We start from the raw sequence: 18,533 nt of genomic DNA on the forward strand, positions 1-18,533 counted from the left end.
AGCTACTCTCTGTGCCTAAGCAGCTCTATGAAATTGAGCCTTGGCCTTTCACAGGAATATAGTGTAAGAGTAATTCTATTGGTGAACTTAACCGGCTTAGCTAATCAAAAGCTTCAAAGAAATCGCAAAGAGTTTGTTTTTCAGCCTGGGTTTACCCAAGAAATTGCCAAGTTTCCGACTTGCCTTTCTTATTGCAAAGATTTCACATCTCATGACGAGCAGTAACTCTTAGTCATTAAAAGTGACTTTTAAAAAAGTAAACCAGGGAAGTATAAAAACACTTGATTAAACAAAGGCTAACAACTCTGTAATTATGCAGTATTATGACAGTCTGTATCCTCAGTTCTTTGCATGTTCCCTTTTGCATTGGACAATATCAACATCCCTCGATACCTGTTTGGGAAGACTCGGTGTCTTAGATTTTCTAGCATTTCTTTGCTCTGCTTTTTTATCTTTCTGAAATGTTGAATAATTCTGCTGTGAATAATATTTGTTCTAGGTGTTGCTAATACAGGCAGGTTTTTGTCACTAGGGAGTTTTATTTAGAGATTTGTATCAACTGTAGACAAGTAGACTACATCTGTGGCAATATTTACCATCAGGGCCAAATTTAATGGCTCTGCTTACTGCTGAATCCTGCGCTTGCATTCACCATTCTTTGCTTACAGGGGCAAGCGCCTAATTTTGGCGCTAGCTGTGTAAGCTAAGAATGCTTAGTAACTTGGAGTATGACGCGCGCACAAGCAAAATTCCCTGCTAACCTGTGAAATAGACTTGTCATAAAGTGTGGAACTTTCTGCTTCCATAAGCGCTGATTCTTTGGCTTTGATAAGCAAAGCCTGGCTTTGATAAGCAAAGCCATGTCATAAGGCACTGATCCTCAATTTCTTAAAACTGTTAAGCAGGAAAGATGAAATTTGCTAAGCAAAACATGATTTGGGCACCAGTGGAAGCAATTACTTTATGGAATTTGGCTGGTAACCTGTTTCTGCTAAGCAAGATGTGTCTGTGCTAAGAAAGTTTTGGGGGCTTTATACAGGCTTTATGGAGTACTTCCCTCCAGCCTCGGTTTTGGTTACATTAGGGTGTGTCACAATAAACGACTTGTGGCTATGGCTGCCCTTCAACAATGGCTCTGTTGCCATGGGCGATAGCGTAAGCCACAATCGCTTGATTATGACAAGGCCTTTTGAAGGGGAAGAACAACAATGTGGCTTCACCAATTAAGGTTTATTTTTGTGTTGTACCTATAAATAGACAATAGGCATAAATACCTGACATTATGGATACAGTAGTTGCCATTTTAACCAAAGGGAAATAAACTAAAGTCAATGGAGGGTATTTATAATTAGTTCTATTCAAAGTCCTGTTTGTCTTGTTAATCATTAGACAATGCACATGTCTGTTATTTTTTATATCTGAATATAGTGATGCAACATGCTTCTGTATTTTTTCAAGTAGAACACACATATGATTTTAAAGCAATTTAAACAAGAATCTTTTGAAGATAGTTTTAAGAAAGTCATCTGTTTTAAGTTGAGTTTTGTTATGATGGACGACAAGTCATAATAAATGCGTAATTAACTAAGTTTGTATCTTTGTCTCCAAGGTTTGTCTTTGGACCATTCTGTGTGCATTAATTTAATGTTCTCAAACTAAACAACTAATGCACTGGACAACTTTGGTTATGTCGAAGACCAGTATTCTCACTTGGTGTATCCCCCCAAAACATAAACTTTTTATGTTTTTTAAATAACAAATCTGTGACAATATGGGCTAAATTGGTCATCGAATTTGCGAGAGAATAATGAACGAAAAACACCCTTGGTGCAACAAATCTGCGTGCTTTCAGATGCATAATAAAAATCTTCAGCTGCACTATATTATTTTTGAGGTGAGAAATTACCTCTTTCATAAAAATTTAGAGGGAGACGTTTCTCACAATGTTTTATACTATCGGCAGCCAAGTAAAACAAAAAGTAAGTTTTTATGCTAACTTGTTTTGAGACTTAAAGAAGTGTCCAGTGCCTTTAACTTCATTGACACATACACTAGTGAGTAGCAAGAAACAGGACATCTCATCTTCATTGATCGTCCTCCAAAACGTAATTTTCTAATCTAAACGCATCTTGTTATATCAAAGTTCCTCATAGTTTTTCCAATTCAAGTGGGTTTTATTTGGTCCTGGAGCTACCGGTACATGACGGGGAAATTGAGCCCCGTATCTTAGACGAATTGTCGGGGAGCATTTGAAAGTAAAGAGGTGATATTTGACGGAATACGATATCAAGTTATCGGCCGAGGGGTATATCTTGTTATATGTTCGTGTTTCTACTGTAACCTTTTCTGTTCCCCTCGAGGAACATTGTGCTCTGTTAAACAAACAATATTGTATGCTAAGAAGAAGAAAATGCGCGCAATTTTTCTCAAAAGGAAACTCGCTCTTGAATTTTCTTTTTTTGGCATCAGTATTGACAAAACCTTAAACATGACTCTGTCCCCTTGCAATGCAGAAAAGAGAACAGAGACACTAGACAGACAAGGGGGAAAAGAAGAAGAGAAAGAACAAGAATAAGAGAAGAAAAACATACAACCTAGAAAACTAAAAAAGTCGCCCAAAACACTAGAAAATATTCGTTCTTTAACAAAAATGTATTCGGTATAGACAGATAGATAGATAGATAAAACGGTTTATGAAACAAACTGTCCTTGCAGCACAAATGCTGACTTCGAACAATCTTACATTAATTTAAAATTGACATTAAATAGGAGGCAAGCTGGCAGTAAAAAAACATAGGTGGAATAGTAAAGCCATTCCCCTAAATTTAAAAACATTGCACATTGAAATTAACTCAAATATGGTTTGACATCGCTATCGACAAAACATAAAACATACCTATGTCCCACTAGAATGCGAAGAGAAATAAAGAAAAGAAGAAACGAAATTAGGAATTGGAAGAACAAGAAAGAATAACAACGAAAACAAGTAAGAGCGTAAAAGTTGAAAGCAACAAGTGTCATTTTGCAGATGGACTCTGCTTAGGTGTAGATAATGTGTTTCAAGACTCACAATAACAGTTTAGCCCCTTAACTATAGAGTGGCTTTAAGCCTTGTTTTGGGGCGAACTTGCATCGCTTACAGGCAAATACAAAAAATTTGGAACCGTTATTGTTGTATTCCTATGTAAAAAATGTAGATGTAAACATTAAAACCAACATCTGACAAATTATTTTCAAAAGTCGGTCACAAAATATTTTTAGAGATATTGCCGAAAATCCGGAGTGGATTCCATGCAGGAAGTATACTTCCCACATAGAACAAAATGCAAAAAATTGTAATTTCTTACTAACTTGTTGTTTGAGGGCATTCGTCCATGCTGTACTCTTCAATCTTCACTTCACACAGTGTCAGTGAGCTGGCATACTCGTCGGTTTGAAACGTCTTGTCATCGTCCACACTGACGTACCGGGCAATCACAGGAGGGTCACATAAAAACTGTATGTGTGCCCCAGGGATCGATGCTTGGTCTATTGTCACTGGTAACCCACACGCGGCGTTTTAAAAAAATGTCGCTCTCTATGCCGGCCCTAACGATGGCGCCAAACAAACGATCACCTGTAAGGTTGAACATTTTTGAAATACTAAGTAAAACACGTAACAAATATTAATGAGTCATGACAATACATAAGAATTGACAACGTTAAATATGTCAAAGCATGGGCGTTCTTCGTTCGTTGTTATAAGGGTATGATATAAACAGCGCTCTCGCCCGCCTAAGCTGTATTGCAAGGACCACGCCCATCTGAACATCTGACATCACACTTCGAGGCTCGTGAATTTATGCCAGATACTGTAGCGGATGAATCTTTTGAATCGTAAATTTCCCATAATAGTGGACCGAATCTTCGGCACACCTTGCAAGCTAGCCTGACATCAGAAAACTCCCCCAATTATTGTTCTAGTTGTGTTAAATCCAAATCAAGAATGGTTAATTCTCGGTATTAGCTACTTTTTGATGGCGGATATGCTACGCACCTCTCGCTTGAGAACGGGACTTGAAACAAATCTTCTTGCAAACAGACTACTATTAAAATTAGCCATGTCCTTGAAATAACATCTTTGAGAAAATAAAAATGTGAACTTACTACAGCACTCTCCTCTGTTGACAAGGGTGATACGACCGAGGCAGTGGTTGGTCCCCAAGTCCACCTTCCACAAGGGATGAGCAGTGACCTCTATAAGAGCAATAAATTATTGTGTACTTTGAATGGGACACTTTGGAACGCTAGGTGGCAGCAGACTTACCTAGGTCTGCTGCCACCTAACGTATAATTCTTACACCTTTTCGAAAATACTGGGGCGCGCGCGTAAAGCTTGGAATTAGGTGCATTGTGGTCTAGCTAGTGATCAAATTTGATCCATATCTATCCCACAATGCACCTCATTCAACAGTCTGCGCTTGCGTAATGGTATTTTGCGAAAAGGTCTATTGATCATACGTAGTTTTGAGCATGCGCAATTACCGAGAACAATGTATTTACCATGGTACAAGTTCATGGCGCTGCTTAATGGCCGATGTTGTGCTTACTGTGCGATTTTCATTTCATAGCGCTGCTAACCGTAATATTAAACACACACAATGGGAGACTTTGGGACGCTAGGTGGCAGCAGACTTACCAGGTAAATTTCCATTGTGTAGTTCTGAGCGTGCGCACATGACCGAGAACGATAGATTTTACCTGGTAAGTCTGCTGCCACCAAGCGTCCCAAAAGTCTCCCATTAAAGTTTTGCTAACCTTCCGGTGCTTATTCTTTGAAAATGAACGACGTATAAATTCCAACAAAACAAATCTCTTGTGAGTGCGCAAGATGAGTTCAAATGTTCACAGGCTTGTTATTTTAAGCATAATGTTGAGAAACACCAAGTGAGAAGACTGGTCTTTGACAAATTACCAAAGGTGTCCAGTGCCAAAACAAAACAACCATGTTATGTTCTTTTATAACCAATTAGCCACTGGACCGCCAGCCACCTAAAGCGATACACTGTTTTATGCGGTAGGAGGAAACCTCGCTATAGCTTTTGTTTGTAGAATAAAAAGAAACATCAAAATAAAACTAGATAGTCAATAGTAGGCCTACGCATTGGTGAATCCATCTACTTGTTTATAGATCATTATTAATTTTCCCCATCACAGTTGAATTGTCGAAGCTAATGATGATGAAACCCCACCAAACGCTTATTAGTAAACACAAAGAAACTGTAACATCATGGTGATGTTTGAATTTGATCAGTATGAGCATTGAGCCAGATAAAAGCTTTGAAAAGTTATTGCGTCCATTTTATCATACAAAAATAATCGCCATAAATATTACCGTGGGTGTTTAACGAGGGGGTTTATTGCTCGCCCAGGAGGACTTGTACAAATATTACCGAAAGGGTCAAAAATGTTGCAAAAAACACATGGTAAGTGCGGATTTTTCTTGAGAAAGTTTTTATGTCTGGAGAAAGGTAATACGTTTGTTGCTTTGGCTGTTAAAGGCAGTGGACACTATTGGTGATTGTCAAAGATCAGTCTGCTCACTTGGGTGTATCTCAACATTATGCATTAATAATAACAAACCTGTGAAAATTTGAACTCAATCGGTCATCGAAGTTGCGAGATAATAATGACAGAAAAAACACCCCTGTCACACGAAGTTGTATGCTTTCAGATGCTTGATTTCAAGAACTCAAGTTCTTTAAATCCGAGGTCTCGAAATCTACTTCGTGGAAAATTACTTCTTTCTTGAAAACTTCGTGGTCAGAGGGGAGCCGTTTCTCACAATGTTTTAAACTATCAACAGCTCCCCATTACTCGTTACCAAGTAAGGTTTTATGTTAATAATTATTTTGAGTATGTACCAATAGTGTCGACTGCCTTTCAAATTTGGGGAAAATTTGCTACACACATGAGTCGGTGAATTTTCAAGAGGCGCAGGCAGGATGGAAGTTTGTGACAAAACGTTATTGCTTTATTTTAGGCGTATTTGCAACGGTATCCTTCACTTGTCTGCTCTCGCCGAATGCCAGTTAAAAGAATTGCAAGCGAATCTAGAATTAGAAACTTCAAACCAAAAACAATTTGCTAATCCCCCAGCAGCAACTTACTAAAATAACTGTTTTTTATTGTTATGTAAAATTACCCCAGTGGTTAAAAATAACAAAATGCACTTGAGGACACACATGGTAAGACAACTTCAACATAAACATATTTCAACATAAACATAGCGAGGGGCAATTTTCCAGCATCATCATGGTTAAACAAAATCATATAATAATATTATTATTATTATTTTTTTTTCATCTTTGTGAGTGACAACTTTTGTAACGGTTCTATAATGATTATTAGTAGTATTTGGAAGGGATTTCTCGTGGTGTGGTTCGTATTTGGGGATATTGTTTGTTTAATTTCATTTTTTTATCCTGTTGCGCTTGGTATTTTCATAGAGTGGATGTTTTTACCAGAATTAATCAAAATCCTCCAGCAAGTGCATCAATTAACCATCTAATGCAGGCTCATTAACTTTACGCGGGAGACTCTACAATCCGCCGACAGAGGGCGCGATTCCTATTTAAATACTTAGTCAGATACCCTAAACCAAATTCAACGCTGAACGTATAGATGAAGTCGAGCTTGATAAATCACGTGTGTCCCATTCAGAAACGCATGCGGTATCAGAATTTCTCAAAAACATGAACGGAGAGGAGTGACTTGCTTCTTCGAGAGAATTTTGCCCGCATTTGGCTCCATTTTACCGTTTCCTGAAAAAGAAACGGTAGTTATGAAGTGCAAGACATGTGCTCACAAAGTAAATGCAAAAAGTAAGTTTGCAATATATATATTTATTGTGGAAACCGGAGCTTGTAAAGTTGTGTGTGATAACCCCCTTGACTTGTGCGTTATTTATAAAAGGGATAGGCGGGGTCGGGACGTGGTCAAGGAGGCGGTGGGGGAGGAGGCTGATGCATGATCGCAACACTCAGACTTTGAATATTAAACACATTAATGCAAATTCAGCTCAATGACTTTGAGTCTGATGATGTAAATGACCTGTGACATAATTTGTAGTTGACAAAAAATATTGACTATTTTTTTTATTTATTTAGGATATAAAAATTACATTCCTTTCACAGATTTTCAACAAAATGTAACACCTGTGTAAAGTTGTTTTTATTAATATTATCAGTGATTTTTTTTTCTTTGTATCACTCAGCAATGACCGCATATTTTATATCACTACCAATTAATAGCACAGACAGCATTTTTTGAATGAATGAAAAGTCACTTATTGTCTTCCTTCTCATTACAGCTGCATTACATGGTGTGGTCTATCATTCATACCTGCGTCTCAACTCTCACAAGAATGTTGAAGGTCGTCAGGAGGTCGTCGACCAGAAAGACCTAGGACCACTGGTGAGTGAAACACTGGAGTTTATCTTACATTTCTTAGGAATTGTCCAAATTGTTTAGGTTTATATCTTGATGTTTACATACAGAAATGTTTGTACATTATTGTTGTTTAGTTGCCCCTGCTAGAACCATCAAAACACTTTGTTTTTATTTTTTCTTTCAGAGGTTTCAACATTTATATTACTCTGAATTTTTAAAATTGGTTTATGAAAAAAAAGATGCACAATAGATGAAATTTATTAGGTGATTTATTGCATATGGTTTCTTTTGAAGAATATAACCCCCAAAATATTTAGGTTCACCATTTGGTTTTTCTTCAGGAAAGACACAAAAACGAATCAGTGTAAAGGGTTTGCCACCTGTAGGGGGACCTCTGGTCAATTATGAAATGGTTTGAAAAAAAGGCACAATTTCGTTTTGAATAAAAGGTGGTTTATCATTTTGTAAATTTTGAAAAAAAAAGCAACCCCAAAGTTCTTTGTTGGTACTTGTTTATTTTATTTCAGAGGTTTTATCCCTCTGAAAACAGCAAAATTCAGTGATAAAGGTTCGCCAACCATAAGGAAACCTCTGGCCAATGTTTTAACTGTTTTAGTTGAAAAATGTACCACTTCGTTTTAAAAGGCGATTTTTTTTTATAACTTGATAATTTTTGAAAATTACCCTCCCCCACCCCAAATATTTGGTCAGAAATAGTTTTGTTTTATTTCAGAGGTTTTATATTTAACTCTTAAGAAGAGCAACATTCAGTGATATGGGTTCGCCACCCGTAGGGAAACTTCTGGCCAATTTTTTAACTGTGTTAATTACCACTTCATTTTAAAAGGCGATTTTTTTTATAATTTGGTAATTTTTGAAAATTCCCCCCCCCCAAATATTTGGTTAGAAACAGTTTTATATCGTAGGTTTTGTATTTAACTCTTTAGCAGAGCAAACTTAAGTGATATGGGTTCGCCACCCATAGGGAAACCTCTAGCCAATTTTTTAACTGCTGTTTATTAATTGAAAAATTTGCCACTTCATATTAGGTGATTTATTTGGCAAGTCTTGAAAAATAAGCCCCCAAACATTTGGTTTTATATTTTAAACTCTGAAACGAGAAGAGCAGAAATTCAGTAACAAAGGGTTCGCCACCCGTAAGGAAACCCCTGGTAAATTTTTTATCGGTGTTTGATTGAAATTAGGTAATGAAAACTAACGGAAGCCCCCAAATATTTTGATATACAAATAGGTTTGTTTTATTTCAGAGGTTTTATATTTTACCTGTGAAAACAGAGGAGCGAAAATCGGGTTCGCCACCCGGAAGGACACCCCTGGCCAATTTTTTAAAAATGTTTGGGAAAAAAAGCAAACCTTTTATGTTGATGTATCGAAATCTTTACCTCTTATTGATTGATCGCTACTGTGCCAGGGTTTTGCTTCTTTCTGTTTTCTTAGCAAGTAGAACCAGTAGATCTGTTTTGCTGAAACTTTCACAGTTTTACTTCTTCTTTCTATGTTTTGTCCATTAATCATTGAAAAACAAAACAAAAAAACTTATGGCCTTACCTTTTAGGCGTATTATCAATGCTTGGTTATTTTTCATCACTTCTTAATTTCATTTTTGTATCTGGTCTGGTTTCAGATTGACAGGGCATGTGCCAAGTGCCGTCACGATGGACTTCATTGCCACACCAGGCAAACACGATCAGCTGATGAAGGACAAACCGTCATCTATTTCTGCCCATCATGCAAGTAAGTTAATCACTACTTAAAGTCACCTGGAAATAGAATTTGTTTTCTTTCAAACATAAGAGTATATGCTTACGAACAATAAAACAATTTTTTTAGTAATTGTTTATCACGATTTATATGTTTAAAAAATATATAAAGTTGTTTGGGGGGCTGAATCCGCCTACCCCTTTTGTGACGTCAATCGAGGCAGACTTTGCCTGCAATGCGTATAGTAAACACACGTGCAAAGTACGTGTACGTCCAAGTCGTAAGTTGGTACATTTCAAAAAGTGTTTTTCTGCATTCAGCAGCAATACACCTGGTCGGCATTGCCGGAAAAAAACAATTTTGTTGTTGTTTTGAAACGTACAAACTCACGACTTGGTCCGTACATGTACTTTGCAATTGTGTTTACTCTACGCATTACAGGCAAAGTCTGCCTCGATTGACGTCACGAACAGCGCCCTCTCGGGTCGGGGTCTACTCTTAAATTTGTTAATAACATAAGAACTGATTTTTTAAAACCTTAGTTAACTGTTTATTCACATTCCACTCATCAAAACACATATATTAGTGACAAAAGCTTTATTTTGAAAAAATACCATTTCCAGGTGACTTTAAACCTGGTTCATACTTCCTGCAAATGCAAAGTGAATTTTGGCGACCCAGCCCTGTTTAGTTAACGAATGTTTCAAAGAGGTTGAACACAGTTCAACTGTTGCGAGTGATTCATTGCGAGTTTGTGACAACAAAACTTGTTCGCATTTGCAGGAAGTATGAACCGGGCTTTAGGCTTGTAGATCCTTTTAGGTTTATCATACAGTTTCCATAGATTGCACAGGGGTAAGTAGGTACCTGTGAGGGCAGAGATGGTTCTTGTGATTTATTTATCACTACATATTTGGCTGCACAGGCAATTTCTGAGTTGGTTTGATGAATGAAATAAATGGTCCAGTGATAAGGGGTAACATTGTTGAAGAGCCACGAGCGTCACTGAATGACGGATTTCAGTGCTACATGCGGAATGGTACAAGCAGAAATTCACCGTTCATATGACATGTGTGTAAATCGTTGTCGGAAGTGTCATGGCCGAGCGGTTAAGAGCATCAAGTTCAAACTCTGGTGTTTCTGATCAGCAGAGTGTGGGTTGGAATCGCCAGCCATGACACTTGTGTCCTTAAGCAAGACACTTAACCATTGCTTCGCCCTTCGGATTGGACGTAAAGCCGTAGGTCCCATTTAAAAGAACGCAGTGCATGCACTTATCGAAAAAGAGAAGGGGTTCGCCCTGGTGTTCCTGGCTTTGGCTGCTGTATGCGCCGTAGCACCATGCCATTACATGGTGTGCTAAGGATAAGGTCTCATAATTTCAAAATCTTCATCCCACTCACCTTGCAGTACAAATATTTGGCGCTTTGTATCCTTTGGAAAAGGCGCGTTATAAATACGTTGATTATTATAATTTTTAATATTGTTATTATTAAAGCACAATATGGTTACAAGTGCATCCATCAGCAAAACAGAAACCAACAAAACATGCAATTGGATCTTGTGAAGGATCTGCGGTGAACTTTACAAAGAGTTAAGACTAGTCTTATCTTGTTAGGACAAGTTACTCGTCTAACTTAGGACTAGCCTAAAGTTAGGACCAGTCCTAACTCTTTGTGAAATCGACCCCAGGATGGTTAAGTAATTTTGTTTAATTTTTTTATTTTATTTACAGGCATCAAGAGATTGAGTACTCCTGAAGAGAATCAACATCTTCGGATCAGTCTACACTGAGAGGAACTCAAGGCAAGAGCTCACTGGAACAAGGAGATGAAATCACCACGGGCGACGACGACGACCCGATGCCAGAGAGATGTCTTACTGATGAGGAGGCAATTTTTGGGGTGTGTTTATTCATTGAAAAATGCACCACTACATAAAAGGTGATTTAAAAGTTTTGAAAAACAAGCCCCCAAATATTTGAATATTTTTATATTTTGAACTCTGAAAACAGAAGAGCAAAAATTCAGTGACAAAGGGTTCGCCACCCGTAAGGAAACCCCTGGCCGAAATTTTAACTGTGTTTGATTAAAAATTGCAACACTTCAAATTGAAAGTTGACATTTGGTAAATTTTGAAAAATAACAGGAAACCCCCTCCAAATATTTTGATATACAAATAGGTTCGTTTTATTTGAGAGGTTTGTAGGGAAATCCCTGGCCAATTATTTTTAAATGTTTGGGGAAAAAGCAAACATAGTTTGTTGATGTATCAAAATCTTTAGATGGATTCATCACTACTGTGACAGGGTTTGCTTCTTTCTGTTTTCTAAGCAAGTAGAACCAATAAACCTATTTTGCTGAAACTTTCACTGTTTTATTTCCTCTTTCTAACCATTTGTGAAATCGACCCCAGGATGGTTAGGGTCAAAGGTTAATTTTTTAATGTAAAAGTAATTTGTTTATATTTACAGGCATGAAGAGATTGAGTACTCCTGAAGAGAATCAACATCTTCGGATCAGTCTACACTTATAGATCTCAAGACAAGAGCTCACTGGAACAAGGAGATGAAATCACCACCGGCGACGAGGACAACGATGACGACCTGATGCCACAGAGATGTCTTACTGATGAGGAGGCCGATTTTTTGACTGGTTTATTCATTGAAAAATGTGCCACTTCATATAAGGTGATTTATAAGTTTTGAAAAACAAGCCCCCTACTATTTGGTTTTATATTTTGAACTCTGAAAACAGAAGAGCAACAATTCAGTGACAAAGGGTTCGCCACCCGTAAGGAAACCCCTGGCCGATTTTTTAACTGTGTTTGAGTGAAAATTGCACCACTTCAAATTGAAAGTTGACATTTGGTAAATTTTGAAAAATAACAGGAAACCCCTCCAAATATTTTGATATACAAATAGGTTCGTTTTATTTGAGAGGTTTTATATTTTACCTGTGAAAACAGAGAGCAAAAATCAGTGACAGTCTGTAAGGAAATCCCTGGCCAATTATTTTTAAATGTTTGGAGAAAAAGCAAACATAGTATGTTGATGTATCAAAATCTTTACCTTGGATGGATTCATCGCTACTGTGACAGGGTTTGCTTCTTTTTGTTTTCTAAGCAAGTAGAACCAATTAACCTATTTTGCTGAAACTTTCACTGTTTTATTTCATCTTTCTAACCATTTGTGAAATCGACCCCAGGATGGCTAGGGTCAAAGGTTCATTTTTTTATGTAAAAGTAATTTTTTTATATATTTTTTTATATTTACAGGCATGAAGAGATTGAGTACTCCTGAAAAGAATCAACATCTTCGGATCAGTCTACACTTATAGATCTCAAGACAAGAGTTCACTGGAACAAGGAGATGAAATCACCACCGGCGACGAGGACAACGATGACGACCTGATGCCACAGAGATGTCTTACTGATGAGGAGGCCGATTTTTTGACTGGTTTATTCATTGAAAAATGCGCCACTTCATATAAGGTGATTTATAAGTTTTGAAAAACAAGCCCCCTACTATTTGGTTTTATATTTTGAACTCTGAAAACAGAAGAGCAAAAATTCAGTGACAAAGGGTTCGCCACCCGTAAGGAAACCCCTGGCCGATTTTTTTAACTGTGTTTGATTGAAAATTGCACCACTTGAAATTTAAAGTTGACATTTGGTAAATTTTGAAAAATAACAGGAAACCCCTCCAAATATTTTGATATACAAATAGGTTCGTTTTATTTGAGAGGTTTTATATTTTACCTGTGAAAACAGAGAGCAAAAATCAGTGACAGTCTGTAAGAAAACCCCATGCCAATTATTTTTTAAATGTTTGGGGAAAAAGCAAACATAGTTTGTTGATGTATCTAAATCTTTACCTTGGATGGATTCATCGCTACTGTGACAGGGTTTTGCTTCTTTTTGTTTTCTAAGCAAGTAGAACCAATTAACCTATTTTGCTGAACTTTTCACTGTTTTATTTCAGCTTTCTAACCATTTGTGAAATCGACCCCAGGATGGTTAGGGTCAAAGGTTCATTTTTTTATGTAAAAGTAATTTTTTTATGTATTTTTTTATATTTACAGGCATCAAGAGATTGAGTACTCCTGAAGAGAATCAACATCTTCGGATCAGTCTACACTTATAGATCTCAAGACAAGAGCTCACTGGAACAAGGAGATGAAATCACCATCGACGACAACGACGACCACCACCTGATGCCAGAGAGATGTGTTACTGATGAGGAGGCCGAGCATCCATCCCAGTATGGGTACTTAAATAAGATAAGGATCCTTTATCACTGACAGTGCCATCAGGATTGTCTCAAGAAACAAAATGAGGCTTGACAACAAAATTAAGTCTGGTTCCTTTTTGTTAAACTTTGAGCGTTTCGAGCGGGTTTTGATCGGTACACGGGAACCAGACAAAATGGCCGAACTGTGATAAAGGTGTTTTTAAACTGTCAGTGTTGCTTACATTAGTTTGCGATAACTCGTGCTTTATAGCTTGTTTCAAAAAATGAGTATCTGAAATTGAATTGTTAACCGACGTGAATTGTTGTTGTTGGTCGATCCTCCCCTAACCCCTGGGGTGGGTTGATCGATTGAAAGAACGATTAAGAAACTTGAGTGCACACCTTTTATGATAAAAGCCTTCTAGCTCTGGTTAGGATTATGGCATACTTAGTAACTTATGGGTCATGGCAAGACTAAAACTCCCTTTTTCCTGAGAGTTGGTCATTGCACAAAATGTCATCCTCGATACTGTTACTAGGAAACGCCTGATGCATTACGGAGGCAACGTTGCCACTGGTCATTGCCTGGGTGCCCCTTGAAATGTTCTTGCAATTGTTCCATAGAGGTGCCCTTTACCAAGAAAAACCACCTTGGTGCACTTGCCCTGTTTAAATGACTGAGCTGTCCTTTTCTGCTAGGGGTTTGCGTCATAGCAAACTAGGAACCTATCAACGTGTTCTCTAGCAGTGGCTTACTGTTGTACCACTACCATAGTGCATGACTTTCATCCCTTTCTGCAAGGGATTGGGTCACAGCAAACTTAAAAAAGAATAACATTAGTGGCTTACTGTTGTACCACTACCATCACACGTGACTTTCATCCCTTTCTGCTAGGGATTGGGTCACAGCAAACTAGGTAAAGTTTTAGTTTAGTGGATTACTGTTGTACCACTACCATCACACATGACTTTCATCCCTTTCTGCTAGGGATTGTGTCGCAGCAAACTTAGTAACGTTTTACATTAGTGGCTTACTGTTGCACCACTACCATCACACATGACTTTCATCCCTTTCTGCTAGGGATTGGGTCACAGCAAACTTAAAAAAGAATAACATTAGTGGCTTACTGTTGTACCACTGCCATCACACATGACTTTCATCCCTTTCTGCTAGGGATTGTGTCGCAGCAAACTTAAAAAAGAATAACATTAGTGGCTTACTGTTGTACCACTACCATCACACGTGACTTTCATCCCTTTCTGCTAGGGATTGGGTCACAGCAAACTTAGTAAAGTTTTAGTACAGTGGCTTACTGTTGTACCACTACCATCACACGTGACTTTCATCCCTTTCTGCTAGGGATTGTGTCGCAGCAAACTAAATGTTGAGGTTGATATCTACATACATGATCTTTTCCCCTTCCTACCTGGGGGAAATGACTGGTACTTTATATTAATCCACCTGCCGTGTGACCTCTGACCCTTCTTCTGTGGGGTAAGGTTACTGTAAACCTTTAGCGGATGTATGTCAGAAATGGCCACTTGCCATTTTACCTCTGCCCCCCCCCCCCTTCCCACCTGGGGTATTTGTTGCAATAACACAGTGATAAATCTTGAATCATGTGTTGTGAATTGTTTCTATAGACTAACAGGCCTGTATCGTTCTTTTTTGAAAAGGCAAGGGCACCAGAGCATTTCCTCCTTGGTAAAACGCACCCTATGCGGAAATTGTAAATCTGTACTGGATCATTTCAAGGGCACCAAGGCAATGACCAGGGGCATCGAGGCTATCGCCTTCGTTGCCTCCGTGAAGTATCAGGCCTGGATTTATTCATGATTGTGCATTTCACTGCATCTGTGATCCAACTTGACAAAAAGAACAAGACAAATCATTACGTGAAACATTTCGCTCACCATTCTTTGTGTTGGCCACACACGCAAAATAAATTACTGTCAAAGCTATTCTTAATTTTGGCTTTAAACTTAATTTTGGGACAAGAAATACGACAATGCGAAAAGATTTGTCTTTTTTGGTAATTTGGGTCACAACTGCAAAATATTTGTGTATTTTACATAAATTATCTTAACACTTTATTGAGACATTCCCACGAAATGAGTTCACATTACTTTATATACAAAATGCGTACATTTTTCATATAGAACGCTTGACTTTACTTCCCAAAATACAAAATTCTAAATTCTTATTTTTTTTTTTTTACTCTCTTGGCAAATTTTTTTCCCGCTACTACTTTTAAAACTTTGCTCACTTTAAAAACTCTTCTTTTCTAGATTTTTCCCAGAGTTGGAATATCTTAGCAAATTTTACAGAAATTTTTGTTTTCCTGTTTAGGAAAACAAAACTTTCTGTAAAATTTGCTTGTGACTCAAATTGTGGGAGTGTCTCTGGTCCTATTTTGATACTTTGATGATTGTGAAGCCAAGTACAACTTGCACTCAATACAATTAATGCAAGCGGAACACATCCTAAAGTTGTATTCTTGGGACCAATCTTCATGACATACAAGTACGCCATCATTTTAACTAAATTTATTCCTTTTTGGCACAACATGTTTGGATAAGTGTGATGCACACCTGTCCAAACTCAAAATGAAATACGAGTACGTCATCAATTTAACCAAATTTATTCATTTTAGGCTTGACATGTTTGGACGAGTGTGATTTACACCTGTCCAAATTCAAAATTAAAAAGTACAATATTTTTTATGAAACAGTCACAAACTTCATTTGAAAATGTTTTTTTGTTCTTCTTTGCATTGCTGCGACAGTAATAGTTAACAGTTCTAAATTTTATTTATTTTTTTTTTGCATCAGCTGATACAAAAAAAAAATCTAATTTCAGAGATAACTTTATTTCAACTCAAGGATTGTAAATGTTGTACTTGGCTGTTTTTATAATTTGAAAAATTATGTAGTAAATTAATTGGTTACCATTCATTAAATGCTGTAGAAAGCACCACTGAACTGTAGAAGCAGCAGAGTTGTGCAAACGTGTGTGCCGGTCGGTGTGGCCAACTACTATCTGGAAAGTGTGACGACCTAATGATCCAAGAGTTAATGGTTGGGTAAGCATTTTATTAAGTGAAATCTTGTTAATGTGGCGCTGGTAGTCTGTCTTACCGGTGTCCTACCTTACATGATTGACAAACATTTCAACTTTCTCGATCTCCAACAAAAAATTGAAACCTAAGAAAGAAAGGATTTGGTTGCCTGTTGAAGTCTTTGGGGGCCTGTATCAAAAGTGTCAAGGACTGAGGACCATTGCACTTTTTTGCACATTTTTTATCTGATCATTTTGTTATCCTAAGTTGGTACCCGTCTCTCTATACTGTTCCTGTGTAAACGGGTCTACTTTTTGAGCAACTTCTCTACACTGGACATCCTCTTCTGATCTGAGGGAGCCTCTGAACTTGACGGATGACGGAGACTTCTACCCAGATGTTGGTGCGAGGGTCGGAGAAACGAGATTCTGAACATGGCTATTCACATTTCAATCAGGTACTCAGGCTTTTACATTGGTTTCACTTGTGTTAAGAAGTTTTGACTGTATCAAAAGGAGATATCAAAGATGACATTGGGATTGTGTAGGAAGTTAACAGGGTCCTTTATAGAAGAAACATCGTCGCTTAGATAGATGCCGTTGTGCATTAGGTAATTGTAACCGGTTAAATTCTCAGCCACTGTAGGTTGTATGTACACTCCATCGTCAGTTAGAATAGTGTTTAAATTTTAGATTTAGTTAAAACACCTGTTGAACTGGTTGGCAATATTCAGTCTATGACGTTAACTATTGGTCTATTTCAGTGACCAATTAACTAGGTTGTTCATTGTAGGTTTTGAGTGGTCAGCTTTATGACAGATTCTACAGTAGGTATGTTAACGACAATCAGTTGAGGAAATGATTTACAAATGATGTTGACCAATAGACATTGCTTTTTTAACAAATACTGCCACTGTGGTGTGCATGATTTGTATACATTTTTCATAAAACATAGAAATTTAGCTGCATTAGGTGTTTTCAATCCTTCAGGGTATTAATTATTGATAATTGTAAACAGTTTTTACAACTGGTTAACCCTTTTCCAGCTGAATATGGTGACGACACTCAGGCGATTTACAAACACTCACAAAATTTGTTCAGCCGCAATGTTTGAATCTTGTTTCTCTAGTTATTTAGGCTGTTAAAGTGACAAAGACACTTGGTCATTAATATTTTGACAGGTTCTAAAAAGAGTTGGCAAGTTTAAGATATGTAACCCATAGAACTGTTGGGAACAAGAGTAACCTACTAGTTTTTTGTCAGTACAACAATTGTCTTTGAAACGAGACAAATTTTGTGCGATGTCCATCAATTATTTTATTTCTTTTATGGTTAACATGAGAATGTCTCAACATGTACAATAGCGAAGTGTACAATGGATCAAACTAGGTGTTTAGTAGCGTATTAGCAGTATTAGTGTAGACTTATTCAGTTAAATAACCTCAGAACAAACATAGTAATTTGTCACATGGCTAGGTAGTTATAGGGAGTATAAACACTAGTCCAGTATTAGTGTAGAATTATTAAACAAATAACTAAATTAGTTATTTCTCAATTTGCTTGTTAGCTTGATTTTGTTATGAATATTATGCCAAAAAGACACAGCAGGAATAGGTAATCTAAATAAGACGTCACTTTGTTACTTTAGTCATGCACTGTTTGCAGAATCACAGGTGTCTTTCTAGATGGAAAATACACCAAGTTATCAGCGATCTTATCGTCACTGATAAAACCTTAATTTTCCGACATCGACGTCAGACCCATTTTTATGCAAAAACATTGTAGTTTATAATTGGTACGAAATCATTAGTATGCAGTGGTTGGTTCGCAGATTTACATGAAGTTAATCAGTAGGAGTAGTTGTTGATCCTAGATGTTCAATACTTTATTGGGACTTCATCAGCAATTTGTAGTTCCGTAGGATTTGAAACTTTGTTGTACTTAGGATCTTATCGTCACTGATAAAACCTTAATTTTCTGACAACAACGTCGGACTCATTTTTATGCAAAAACCATTAGCATGCAGTTGTTGGTTTGCAGGCTTACATGAAGTTAATCAGTAGGAGTAGTTGTTGATCCTAGATGTTCAAT

The 18,533-nt window shown here is 37.3% G+C and overlaps 1 long non-coding RNA gene across 1 annotated transcript; it reads left to right on the plus strand.

Moving 5' to 3' along the window:
- The first annotated feature begins 6,823 nt into the window (after nt 1-6,823).
- On the plus strand, nt 6,824-9,115 carry LOC117291955. The gene is made up of 3 exons (XR_004519229.1): nt 6,824-6,863; nt 7,352-7,455; nt 9,077-9,115. It is a non-coding gene; the product is annotated as an uncharacterized LOC117291955 (long non-coding RNA).
- The last annotated feature ends 9,418 nt before the right edge of the window (nt 9,116-18,533 follow it).

This window comes from Asterias rubens, chromosome 6, assembly GCF_902459465.1.
Source record: "Asterias rubens chromosome 6, eAstRub1.3, whole genome shotgun sequence".
Taxonomy (NCBI): Eukaryota; Metazoa; Echinodermata; class Asteroidea; order Forcipulatida; family Asteriidae; genus Asterias; species Asterias rubens.